Source organism: Tasmannia lanceolata, unplaced genomic scaffold, assembly GCF_043159265.1.
Source record: "Tasmannia lanceolata isolate RefF3 unplaced genomic scaffold, GAP_Taslan_0.1 ptg000015l, whole genome shotgun sequence".
NCBI lineage: Eukaryota > Viridiplantae > Streptophyta > Magnoliopsida > Canellales > Winteraceae > Tasmannia > Tasmannia lanceolata.
In genome coordinates, this window is record NW_027518692.1 from 62,712,701 (window position 1) to 62,725,024 (window position 12,324).

Consider the following 12,324-nt stretch of genomic DNA (forward strand, 5'->3'; position numbering starts at 1 on the left):
AATAGCGAGAGTGATGGGAACTAGTGCCACATTTTGGTATGGAGATAAATCACAACAGTAAAATTGGACGGCACAAAATATTTCGAGTAGTCCCAGTCTGTTAATATTAGATCAACGGCTGAGATAAATTGGGATATGTTATTCAAGGAACAAAGGCACTGAATGAGGATGATCCCAACTTCTGAAAATTTCAAAGCTTAATAAAAGCTTTGAAATTATTACAATCATAAGTAATGAAAATTCAGAAATGAATTGTCTTTTTGACGGTTTGAGTTTGCATGATTGTTTTAAGTAATCAAATGTCGCAGCGAATCTCCAATTCTTTTCTTTGGGGATACGTAAATGGGATCAGAAATACAAAATGACACTAGAATAGAATTAGTGAGGGAAACATTGGCAGAATCTATTTTCCACCACGAGATGAATGAAACTTTATTACAAATTTTTGAATTAAAATTTTTCTATTACTTTTACTTAGGGGGAATCAGAAAAGGAATTGGAACACGAAAAGAATAGGAACACGGGTTATTTCTAATCATAACTTTGATTTGTGAAAATCTAACAATAGAGATTGAGAAAAGGAGTTGATATTCTGATCCTTCCCCTTGTTTTGATATTTGCACCTTTGTCTTCCATTTGTACATTAAAGTTTAAACTTCTTTCACATCTTTCAATGGGCGTCGATTGCATTAAAAGAGAAAAATATCCCCACTTTTTCTCAGTTTTTAACTAAAACCTTTCTGCTTTTATATAGAAATTGGGGTCATTATAGGTAAGATAAAGGAACATGTAATCTATGTATATAATTTCTTGAATGGGGGTTGTAACCCTAACTCATTGATCAATCTTTCTCTATTCTACTTAATGGGTTTTGAACTCGTCATCACCATGACTAATGACCCTCCCTCAACTAAAAGAGAAAATAAAAAAGAAAACTAGCGACTATCTTTTATTATCAATGTGATTTAAACTTTAAGAAGCAAATTCACTGTTATTATAATTTAATTCATGTCTATATAGTACTTACATGTATTAGAATACCATCCATATGTTTTAAACATATAATAAAAGATGAAGTACAATATCAATTTGTTGTGATTATCTACAATTTGTTTGAATTTTCAAACTTGAAATTTTATTTTTGTTTCCGATACTAAAAAAAACTTATTTACAAGTAATATTTCTTTTCGTGGAAGTATTTTGTCCAAAGACATATTCTGATTATGCATTTTAATTCTGAGATAAGGAATAAGAAGTGTAGTACCTCGAAGTTTTGTACTTCAGATTTGAACTTGGAGAAGTTAGTAGCTCTAGTCACTTCAGCCTACACCAATAAAGGGTTACCGGTTAAAGAAAAGGAAACACTCTCACATGCATACACTATAATCAAGAGAATAAAACAAAATAGAAACACTTACCTTCTCAACCACTTCTTTTAAAGCAAAAATAATCTCTGCAACGATTATTTAAAAATAAAAGGAGTAAGAAGATTCTCTCGAGAATGATATATAAGCAATCAAGATATCAAATACTGATATTCTATGTTATCATGGCAAGGAAGTGTTAAATAATATGAGAAAAAATAATTCTAAAGTTTAAGCATGATTTTCATTACAAGACTAACGGAATGACTACGTAAAATGTGACAAATTTTCAATTACTAGGTTTCGCTGACTCATTAAGCTTTGTAGATTGAGTACATGATAAAAACTTATTACAAGAGAATCAGTGTTCTCAAGAAACACTCTTTTTTCATTAGCTTTTGCACAGTCAGTAGGTTTCGCTGACTCATTAAGCTTTGTAGATTGAATACATGATCTCAACCATGCTCTGTAAGGAGAGTCAATTCGAAGGAAATGAGGACTTTCCCTGCATATTGACATGGAAAAGTTTTGAGAGGAGAGGCTAACCGAGCAATATGTCATGTAACATAAATAATCTCAAAAGAAAGTTCTTCAGTACAAACACAAATAAAATTAATCAATAAAATAAGAATTCTTGTCAACTGCTAACCTGATCAGTCGCAGAGCAAATAGACCACCTGTGCAAAGGATATGTTTAACGAAAATCAGCCTATACGAAAATGGTAGGAAAAAAATAGAGATTCTACAAGATCACCTGAAAGCATTTGATGATTGAAGTTCTTGACATGCCTATATGGCTATATCCTCTTGCCAAAAATAATCTCTGCAACAATATTTTGAAAATAAAATGAGTGAGTAAGGAGATTCTCTCAAGAATCTAAGCAATTGAGATATCAAATACAGATATTCTATATTGCCATGGAAATGAAATGTTCAATAATAGGAGAAAAAAAATTCTAAAGTTACGCATAATTTGCAGTAAAGACTAGCACACAGATCAATCGTCACCAACAGTCGGTCATGGCATCAACACCAAAAAAAAAAATAACGACTTCTTTTGGAGTGTCTACCTATATCCCCAAAAAATCAGAATCCATTTTTTTCTATAACATCCAAACATGATTCTCCTCAAAAAAAAAAAAAAAAAAAATTCCGGACATGAGTTTGCTAGATGCAATTCTATTGCCCTAATTCTTGATTTCGGTGCAATTCTATTGCCAAATCACGAAATGGTTGCTGAACGCAACCTTATAGGGGGCCTAGTCCCACCCACTCCAATCCAACGCATTCTCACAGTATTTGATTCCACATCAGAGAGCCACTTTCTCCTCCCCAAACATAAGAAGAATTTGCCTAAGGGTGTCTTTCACTGAGGGTAAATACAAGGGGGTGACTCATTTAATGGTAAAACTATTTCAGAGTAATCTACTTTCCCTACAATGGTTTATGCTCAAATTGATTTCGATTGTTCTAGTGTGCAGGGTAAACTGGGGGGATATTAGATTTCTAGTGTTCCAGGGACCACACATTGCAGAGGGCAGGTGTAAAACCTTTTTGAGCCGTCCATTTTACACCGATTAGATCAAATGGTTAGGATAATTTTCTCGATAAGATAGTTGAGCCATGACTTATTTACAATAGGACCAATAATAAGTGAATGATTTGGATTGTGCAAATAAGTGGACCCGTCATATTTTGTCCCTATGTGTGTACCAATACAACTATATACTCCTTGTCACAAATTTAAGGATCTTGGTGTATTCGAACCATCATCTTCTTGAGAACCGTTGGGGTAAAATCACATTTCCAAATAGCTTTACCATTGAGCCAAAGATCCACTTCTCGCCTGCAGTTTGAGCGAATATGGATTCTAAAATACCAGAAAGAAGATCCAACATGATATGCTTGGAATACTTATGAGAAATTATATTGCTTTTGATCCTAATTGAATTATACACTGAAAGGACCGAAAACCAGATAACAACAAAAAGAGATCCCAAAGTGAGACCAATAACATAAGCAAAAAAAAGAAAAACAACATACTTGCACCGATAACAAGTTCAAGTTGAGGAGACAAGCAAGATGTAGCTCCAACATATATCATTTACTATAGTTTATAACAGATAACCCACAAGTATATGGCTCATGCAACTATCACATGAGCTGGTTAGCGGAATATACAAATGATGGTATTTCCAACACATCTGTCTTGTGATTTTGCATGGGAGCTTCTGATGTAGGTGAAGATGAGGAACCTTTGTCTGAGTTGCATGGTTATGAGATCTGATTCGATGTATGGTGATGTATGTAGATAACAAAGGTTTTAGCTGCTAAAAACGGGTTCACAAAATGCAGAATTCTGCACAAGGCAGTCTAGCACTTAGTTTGCTGAAATTCGTGGGAACTTGGAAAGCAACCTCAATCCAAATGGAACTCTCAGCTAGCCTGCCTGAAGACTGATTATGAGTTGGCTAGTGAAAGCCGCTGTTCTCGAGAAAAAGCCTACTCAAATGGGTTTTCCAAGATTTCCTGTATTAATGGCTTGAGTTCCAGAACAGTTTGGTGTTAATGTTTGCTCCAATTCGAGAGCTAAAATCAGATCATTGTGTCATAAACTGATCTTATACAGGTTTAAATTTCTGTTCAATATGTCTTCCATATGCTACGGTTTCTTTAGGTATGACTGAGATTTTGGACAACCAGCACTCTCACTAATAGTTGGCCATTTACAGATCAAATATCTTGGTTATAAAGTTCAGCTCTGGTTCATGATGGGTAGTTTCCACAACAAAAAAAAGTGTTTCCAACCAAATTCAAACAAGCACAACTCATAAAAAGTACAGTCTGAGGATAACTTCAATTATCACAGCCGCTTATTAGAAACCTGTGCCCAGGCTTGAGAGCTTCAATGGAGTTCAAAATTCTAGTGGAAACAGGTTAAGAATGGAAATAGTCAGGGTACCATTCAGTATTTCCATAATAACTACTCCAGATCTACAACTCAAGAAGAAATGTTTCCAACCCTTATTTCATATTTTTTCCATGCAAAGAAAACCCTCAAGTGGAGGCAGTGGGAGAAGAAGACGCAACCCACGTCAAAACAGAAAAAATGTTGAGAGAGAGAGAGAGAGAGAGAGAGAGAGAGAGAGAGAGAGAGAGAGAGAGAGAGAGAGAGACTTCTATCTTTGTTTTCACCGGTTTCAACAACCCCATGTTAATGCAGATAATAGGCCAATAAGTAGCATACTTGCCCATTAGGATTTATATTTCCATGTTATTTAGTTTAGGAATTTATTTTCATGTTAAGTAGAGAAGAAAAGACGAAACTAGGGAGAAGTAGAAGAAGAATAGGAGAAGAGAAGTAGAAGAAGAGAAGGAAGAATAGAAATCTGAGGCTGGAATCACGTCGTCTAGCTACAATGAAGATCGAATAATTGAGTTATTAGAAGGTTTGAAATCCAAATTTGAAGGGTTGTTATCCTACCTAGATCGCGTGGATCATACTCAACAAGATTTCCATGCACTTCATCTAGCCTTGGAGACTCCACATGCTGTACTAAGTCGGGAGTTGTGAGAGAGAGAGATGAGAGAGGGATAGAGAGAGACAGAGAGGATATCTCGCTTCCTTGTGTAAAAATAGGGGGCTGTCCCGGGGTGAATATATCGCTTCCTTCTGTAAAACGTAAAGTGAAAGTGAAGTGATATATCCGCCTCCTATTCTCACTTGGGACAACTCCCTATAGTTTAAAAGTGAGTTAATACATACACTAGAGGGAGCTGTCGAAAGTAAAAAAGGAGACAGATATATCACCTTCCTGTGTAAAATGTATTATGTAATCTTCAATGGGGCATGGAAGTTTACAATAGGACAACAAAAAAACAACAAGGATTCACCTTTGAGCATAGAAGGTAATGGTTGCATACACACCATCAAAAGTCATGGGATCTTTAGGGTATTTTTGTTGGATTAGTGATATAAAATCACTTGGGTATTACTTCTTTTGAGAAGGGGCATTCTTGGAATGTGTTAAAAGTTTACTGTTCAGGGTTTTATCTTTAGTTGAGTATTCTTCTAAACAAGGAGATTTGGGGCTTTCCTCTACAAGAAAAGGGTTTTTTCTCTCCAAGGGTTTCTTCTTCTTCCTTTGCAAGAACTTGATCCAAGGTTATTGGCATTCCTTTTATGGTGTTTTTGGGTTGTGAAGACATTGTAAAAAGGGAGTTGGGTTTTTTGCTTGAGTTGTAAGAAGAGGGTATTGGTGAGGTTTTCACTATTGTTGGAGAGGTAAGGGTTTTAATCCTTGTTTGTAATTTTTCATTGTTGATAGTGAAGTTTACTTGCCGGATTGCCCGTGGAGTAGGCCAAAGTGCTGAATCACATAAATCTCTCTTGTTTTCTTTCTCTATTTTCATACACTCTTGATTTGTGCACATACTCGTTTGGGCTAATTCCGTGAGTTGCCGGAGGCTATTTGTTGTTATTTGGTTCGAGTAGTTTTCGATTACCGGATTTGTAACGGCGGGTCTTGCCACAACCATTTTTGCGTCAGCTTCCCTGTCAAAGCAAAAAAGCAAAGCCCTCAATTGAATATCTCTGCATCCTATACCAAACCCTAGCTTCTCCGACCGATTAAAACATTTTATTTCTGCACCAGAAACGCTTTCTGACGGAGAAATTCGGAAAACTTTGGAATAATTCAACACAGACAGAGTCTGCTTGAACGGCATCCAAACAGATTTTCTTCTGAACAAGAAATTCATCATCTTGCAATGCTTGGTTTTCTCTGCGACCTTCTAGAACAAACCCTAGAAAAAATTAGGGATTTCAGAAGAAATAGTTTTTTGGAGATGAAGCTCGGGCGGATATGTATAAACGCTTGAGTTGGGCAGAGTCCGTAACTCACCAAATACCTTTCCTCCTGTTTGTGGGATTCCTCTCTCTCTCTCTCTCTCCTTCTGCCTTCGAGAGTCTCCTAATTTGATTGTAACTAGTCTACTAATTTTTTTATTTTCAGAAAGTGGAAGAAGAGGAGTGTAGAATGAAACCACCAAAGACCTCATGTTTGGGGATTCCTCCCTCTCCAAAACCTCTCTAACATCCCTCAAAATTTAAATTTCCGTTTGTACCATGATGATCATCCATGGTCAAAATGGGCCCCCACGATGTAACATTAGTAGACCTGGCAAAAAATGACCCGGACCTGTGGGTCCGCAGGCCCTCCCGTAATTTACAGGCCCGGGTCACTGTCAGTCACTAATTACTGACCCGTTTGAAATTTTACCCGGCCCGGAAGGGCCCAACCTATCAAAACTAGGCCGGTCTGGCTTGACCCGCAGGGCCCGTAAAATGGACGGTACAGCCCCTTCTATGATGAATTCACCCCCTATTTTTAAAAAATGGATGGTACAGCCCACACATACGATGATCCAAACTGTCCATTTTATGGGCAAAATGTAAATAGGTAGTGCCCCAAAAATCATTACCTTATGATGATCCCAAGCATCCGATCTAGAGAAGTTTCCATATTGCGAGTCACTCTTTAGTCTTTAGATATGAGGGTTAGAATCATCCTATGGTAATGATTTTTGGGGCACAACCTATTTACATTGTGGTCCATCAACTGGACGGTTTGGATCATCCTATGGTATGGGCTCTACCGTCCATTTTCTTAAAAAAAACAGGGGGTGAATTCATCATAGAAGGAGCTGCTAGGAATAGAAAAAGGTTTTATCTTTAAGAACCCTGTACAGTTTTCATTTTAGAAGGAATAAAAAAGAATTAGATATTAAAACTTGAGGAATGGTAGATGCAAGGGCCCTCTTTATGCAAGGGCTAAAGAAGGGCCCTTGAATAGATCCACATCATCAAGTCCAACCGAATTCAGTTCCTCAACTGACTGTAAAAATGACGTGGATCTATTCAAGGGCCTTTCTCCAGCCCTTGCATAAAGAGGGCCCTTGCATCTATCATTCCTCTTAAAACTTTGTAATAGTACCAAAAGATAAAAAACAAGGTTTTTGCCATTAAAATAGAATATTTACAAACGTACTTTTTTAAAACTGTTTTTTTAAACAAAAAACGCGACTCCTTGACAACAGTAGCAAAAGGCTTGAGGAAAATCATTTAGGAACCAAAGATCAAAATTCATTACTAGAATTGAAAATGCACTCATATAATCGATCATAATATTTTGAAAGCACTTCTCAGTTCCCTTAAATCTGCCACAAGTTAAAATGAATCTCCCAGTTATAAGTTGAAGGAACATAAATGTAACAAAACGTGCATGATATATGCATTAAAATTGCCCAAATTGTCCAACGAAAATGAGCTAAAGGTCTAAAAGAAAATTCACAAAATGAGGAGAGAAAGATCGGCAAACACAAGTGTTGAGAAAATCCGCCGGACAAAACAATCCGATCGTGCACAAATTAAACGGAAAAGTCAAATCAACACAAGCAAGCCACAAGATGAACACCAAGATTTTACGTGGTTCGGCCATGCCTACGCCACGGTTGAGAAACACGATCTTCCATTGTGAGAAAAAACAATATACAAGGATTACAATGGATCAACCAAATGCAAAACCCGCAACCCTATCCTTTTCTCAAACCAAGACCGTACCCCAAGAGAATACCCCGAGAAGAAAACCACAAGAAGAAAACCCAAGAGAAGACCCCCGTGAAGAAACCCTCTTTTTCCTCTCTTTTCTTTTTTCTCTCTCCTTCTCTCTCTTCCCTTGGAGTACCCGACACACCCCAAGCGCTCTTGTAGCCGACACACAAGAGAATGCCCTTCTCAGCCTTGTCGTTCTCACACGAGAAAAACCTCTCGTCTGTATCTCTTAGGTTTTTCGCCAAAAGCCTAAAAAAATAGCAATTTCTATTTTTGTTTCCCACCACCAGGAAAGTGGCGTGGGAAACAAGGCAACTTTCCCAACAATAAGATATTCATAATGCCCCCTCTTTTCATTTCGGACATTTGGGAAATGGAAGAAGGTTTACCTGAAAAGACCATGCATTTGGTTGGCCCTTCTAGTTTCCATTGCCTTAGAAACCTTTAGGTTCCCAAATGACTCTCTCTCAAGCTTCACTGCGCATGGGTAAGTCCTTGAAAGCTCCCCCAAAGGACACTTTACTCTCAAACCCTGCCCTTCCAATGTTATAGTCACATTGGAGGGCACTTCAATTGGCTTCTTCCCTATTCTTGATATTAGTGGGTGCAGCCCATGTAGGCCCCACACACACACATCGTTTCATATTCTCAATAGGAAAGTAGGGTTTCCCACATGAAATAAAAAAGGGAATCATGGGTGTGTTGGTGTGTGCTGTGGAGTTAAAACAGAAATAAGAAAAAAAGAAAGAGAGAAAAAGAAAGAGGGAAGAGAAGAAGAAGAACAAGGGTTTTCTTTGTGTGTGTAGGGTTAGGGATCAAAGTGGATATTTTTTGGTAAGAAAGTGGATTTTGTTGCTCGCAACGAGGTAACCTTTTATCACTCTTATTTCTTGTATTGGCTAAAGTTTCAGGTGAAAACTTGAGAGAAAGACGTTGTATTACTTACTTTGATTAGTAGATATTTTCGTCGGTTTCACCTCGTGGTTTTTCCCTCTTCGTTGGAGGATTTTCCACATAAATCGTTGTGTTCTTTTGTGTGATTGCTCTCTTGTTGGTTTGGTTTCTTTTATCCACATATTTATTTGCTTCGTAATTTAAGTGGTTTTCTTCGACGAAAAACCCAACACTTGACTCCTTGCATTCCACGGTCTTCTTAACAATTCCAACCCTATTGACAAGAGCACTACTAACCCGAAGCCCACCTCTCTCACCCAAAAGACTGACTTCAAATGACTGAAACACCAAAGAAAGAAAGAAAAAGTTCAGATTTTTCAGGTTAATCTACTCAAGTAATCAACTGTTCCGTAATTAAAAACACAGACATAAAACTAAATTCAGATTTATTATGTATGAAACAGCCAATTACTCCAAAGGCTTAAGCTGATAGAGTTGGCGTTATTTAATCATTTATACTTCAACGCTCCCCCTAAGGTGTGGCCCCTCTTCTTTCCTTTTTTTTTTTGTGTGGGTCACATTTGAACCCAAGACCCCATGAGGCAATAGCTTTGATACCATGTGAAACAACCAATTACTCCAAAAGCTTAAGCTGTTAGAGTTGGTGTTATTTAATCATCTATACTTTTTTTTAGTAAATTTGTTTAATTAATCTTTTATACTTCAACATTATGTTAAGAAAAGCTTAAGATTTTTTAGGCTAAACTGCTCCATGGAAACAAGTGAACCAAAATATTTACAAATATATCCATATAAAAAGTTCAGCTCATATTTTTTTCACATTAAAATATCTCCAAGTAAACAGACAATTCAAAATTAAAAAATAGGCACAACTCAAAATTTGACATTTGATCCCATTTAGTCGAGCATTGGTGATCTGATACGGTTTTCTAACAGGCTGAGATAGCAGCAACTTAAAAAGTGTGCTGCTCTCGGATCATATAACAAAGGTGGGATTATGAGTACGAGCATGTCCCCTCGTTTATCATATAATTTATCTAAAAAATGAATTGGGGAGACATGATGTATTCCTAGCATGTGGGCCAGACCACACATGTGGTATGGCCCACCTGCAGGGTGCCCTACCAGAGGTCATCCCCGCATGACGTCCCACCAGCAGCATCTGCTAGAAAACCTAAACAAAAAAAAAATATCATAAGAATTTAGAGCTTAAATTTATGAGTTTACTTTCCAAAAGACAATTGTTAAGATTTGATATTAATGATCGAACTTGGGTCCATTATAACATACATATTACGTGCTATCAACACCAATGATTCACAATGGACCACCCACCTTGAGATAGAGAGAATTGATCCATACTTACAATTCTCGTAGTCATATGACATTCATGGCACCTATTGCCAACTGAACTACTAACAAGGAGGGGCCTCCCCCTACACCCTTGTCGAGCCCCCAAAACATAGTTAGACCTATTAGCCCATCTCACGCCACCATCAGTAAGTTCTTGTAAGGGCTCTTGTCGTATCACATTATATGCAACTTAAGCTCCTCGATATTTGGTGTTAAGGCCCGACCTAACACAACTTACAGTTCCAAATTAATAATAATCAAAGGATCACATCTAACCCTAATCATCCAAGTGTGTTACCTGATAAGGTATTAACCTTAATACCTTGATAATAAGAAACCAGATTTTCATTTATCTTCTTCCATGAGACTACTCTTTATGGAATCCACCCAATCCAAGATATCTTAAAAATGAGGAATGCCAAACTAAAGGGCGTCCTTGCAAAACCCAGCCGTAGGATCACCCCATTGAATCCACACCAACCAACCACATTAAATCATTTCATTAATTTTGCATTTTCATGCCCTTATGGATGCAGCAGCTGGGTTTTCGCAAGGGAAGCCTTCACTTTACCTTTCCTCCTTAAAAGTATATTGACTAAAACCATTAGTTAGGTAGTCTATTCAACAGTTGCTATCTTGTTTGTTTTATGGCTGGGAAATCTCTACTAAATCCAAACCTTCTCATCGCCCCATTTCCCTTACGCCATTACATACATATTATATGTATATCTATATATTAGTATATGGTACACCGACTGAGCATATAAATATCATGTACATGCTACAATATATCCTGCTCATTATCCTCTTTCCCTTAATATTATATATACTTTGGGATTTGCTAAGGTCCATCGCAAAAGGCTTTTGCAGCCAGTCTATCGCCAGTCAGACCAGCCACCTTGTGAATGAAGACGACGTCTTTTGTCTCCACTCACGAGGTGGCTGGTCTGACGTGAGACGGACCAGCCGCGAAATGCCTTTTGCGATGGACGCTAGCAATTCCCAATATTTATTAATACAAAGGGGGGTGTTGTGTGCGGATGTCTGCAGCTTTTCTTTATTCCAACACTCATGGGACAGCAATGGTCACAAATTCTCGCAAGATCTTCATGATAAGATTTGAAAACGAGAGAAGAGAGATAGTTTTTGGGAGTTGTTATACACTTATACCATCGAGGTAGGCGGGTCCTACCTATTTCTAGATCCAAACCGTTCATCTGTTAGGCACCAAACACTGATCCAAATGCATAGTAATATGACAATCCTAACATTTCAATCAGTGTCACATATATTGAGATTCAAGAGAAAAGTAAAATGGGGCCCACTTGTTAGATTATGTGAGATCTCGCCGCTGGATTCGGTTGAGGGCTCACGGTGAATCATCTTGGTGTGGTAGAATAGGTAAGTATGTTAGATGAGATAACCCAGATTGATTAGACAACTAGGTTTAATTAGCATAGTTTCCTTTCATAATTATCTAGATTTGATTCTATATATGTTTATGCCCTAGATAGATTAGGAAACTAAGTTGGATTAGCATATTATGTTCAATGGATCAACCTGCTCAGATACAAAGATAATGAATTGAATTAGCATATTATATAGAAGGGAATTGCTAGCGTCCATCGCAAAAGGCTTTTCGCGGCTGGTCTGTCGCACATCAGACCAGCCACCTCGTTATATTGTCTTCATTAACGAGGTGGCTGGTCTGATGTGCAGCAGACCAGCCGCAAAAATCCTTTTACGATGGAGCTTAGCAAATCCCTATATGAAATACTTAGGCTGTGTTTGGATTGCAGGAATTTTCTGAGAAAGTTTGGAAAACAAAAATATTTCCAAGATTACCTAATTTATGTACACATGAAAAAATATTTCAATTCTTACTTAAGAGGAGCTTCAGGTTATAATGATATCCTTCTAAATTAACCATAATCATATTGTTTCCCTTTAAATTGTGAAAAGAAAATAAAATAAAATCCTTAGAAGAATTTTCCTCGAATGAATGCTATATTTTTGTTTTTCTCACTGCCCATTTCGGGCAAAAAAATTAGAGGGTTATATTCGTCCAACTGGGGTATA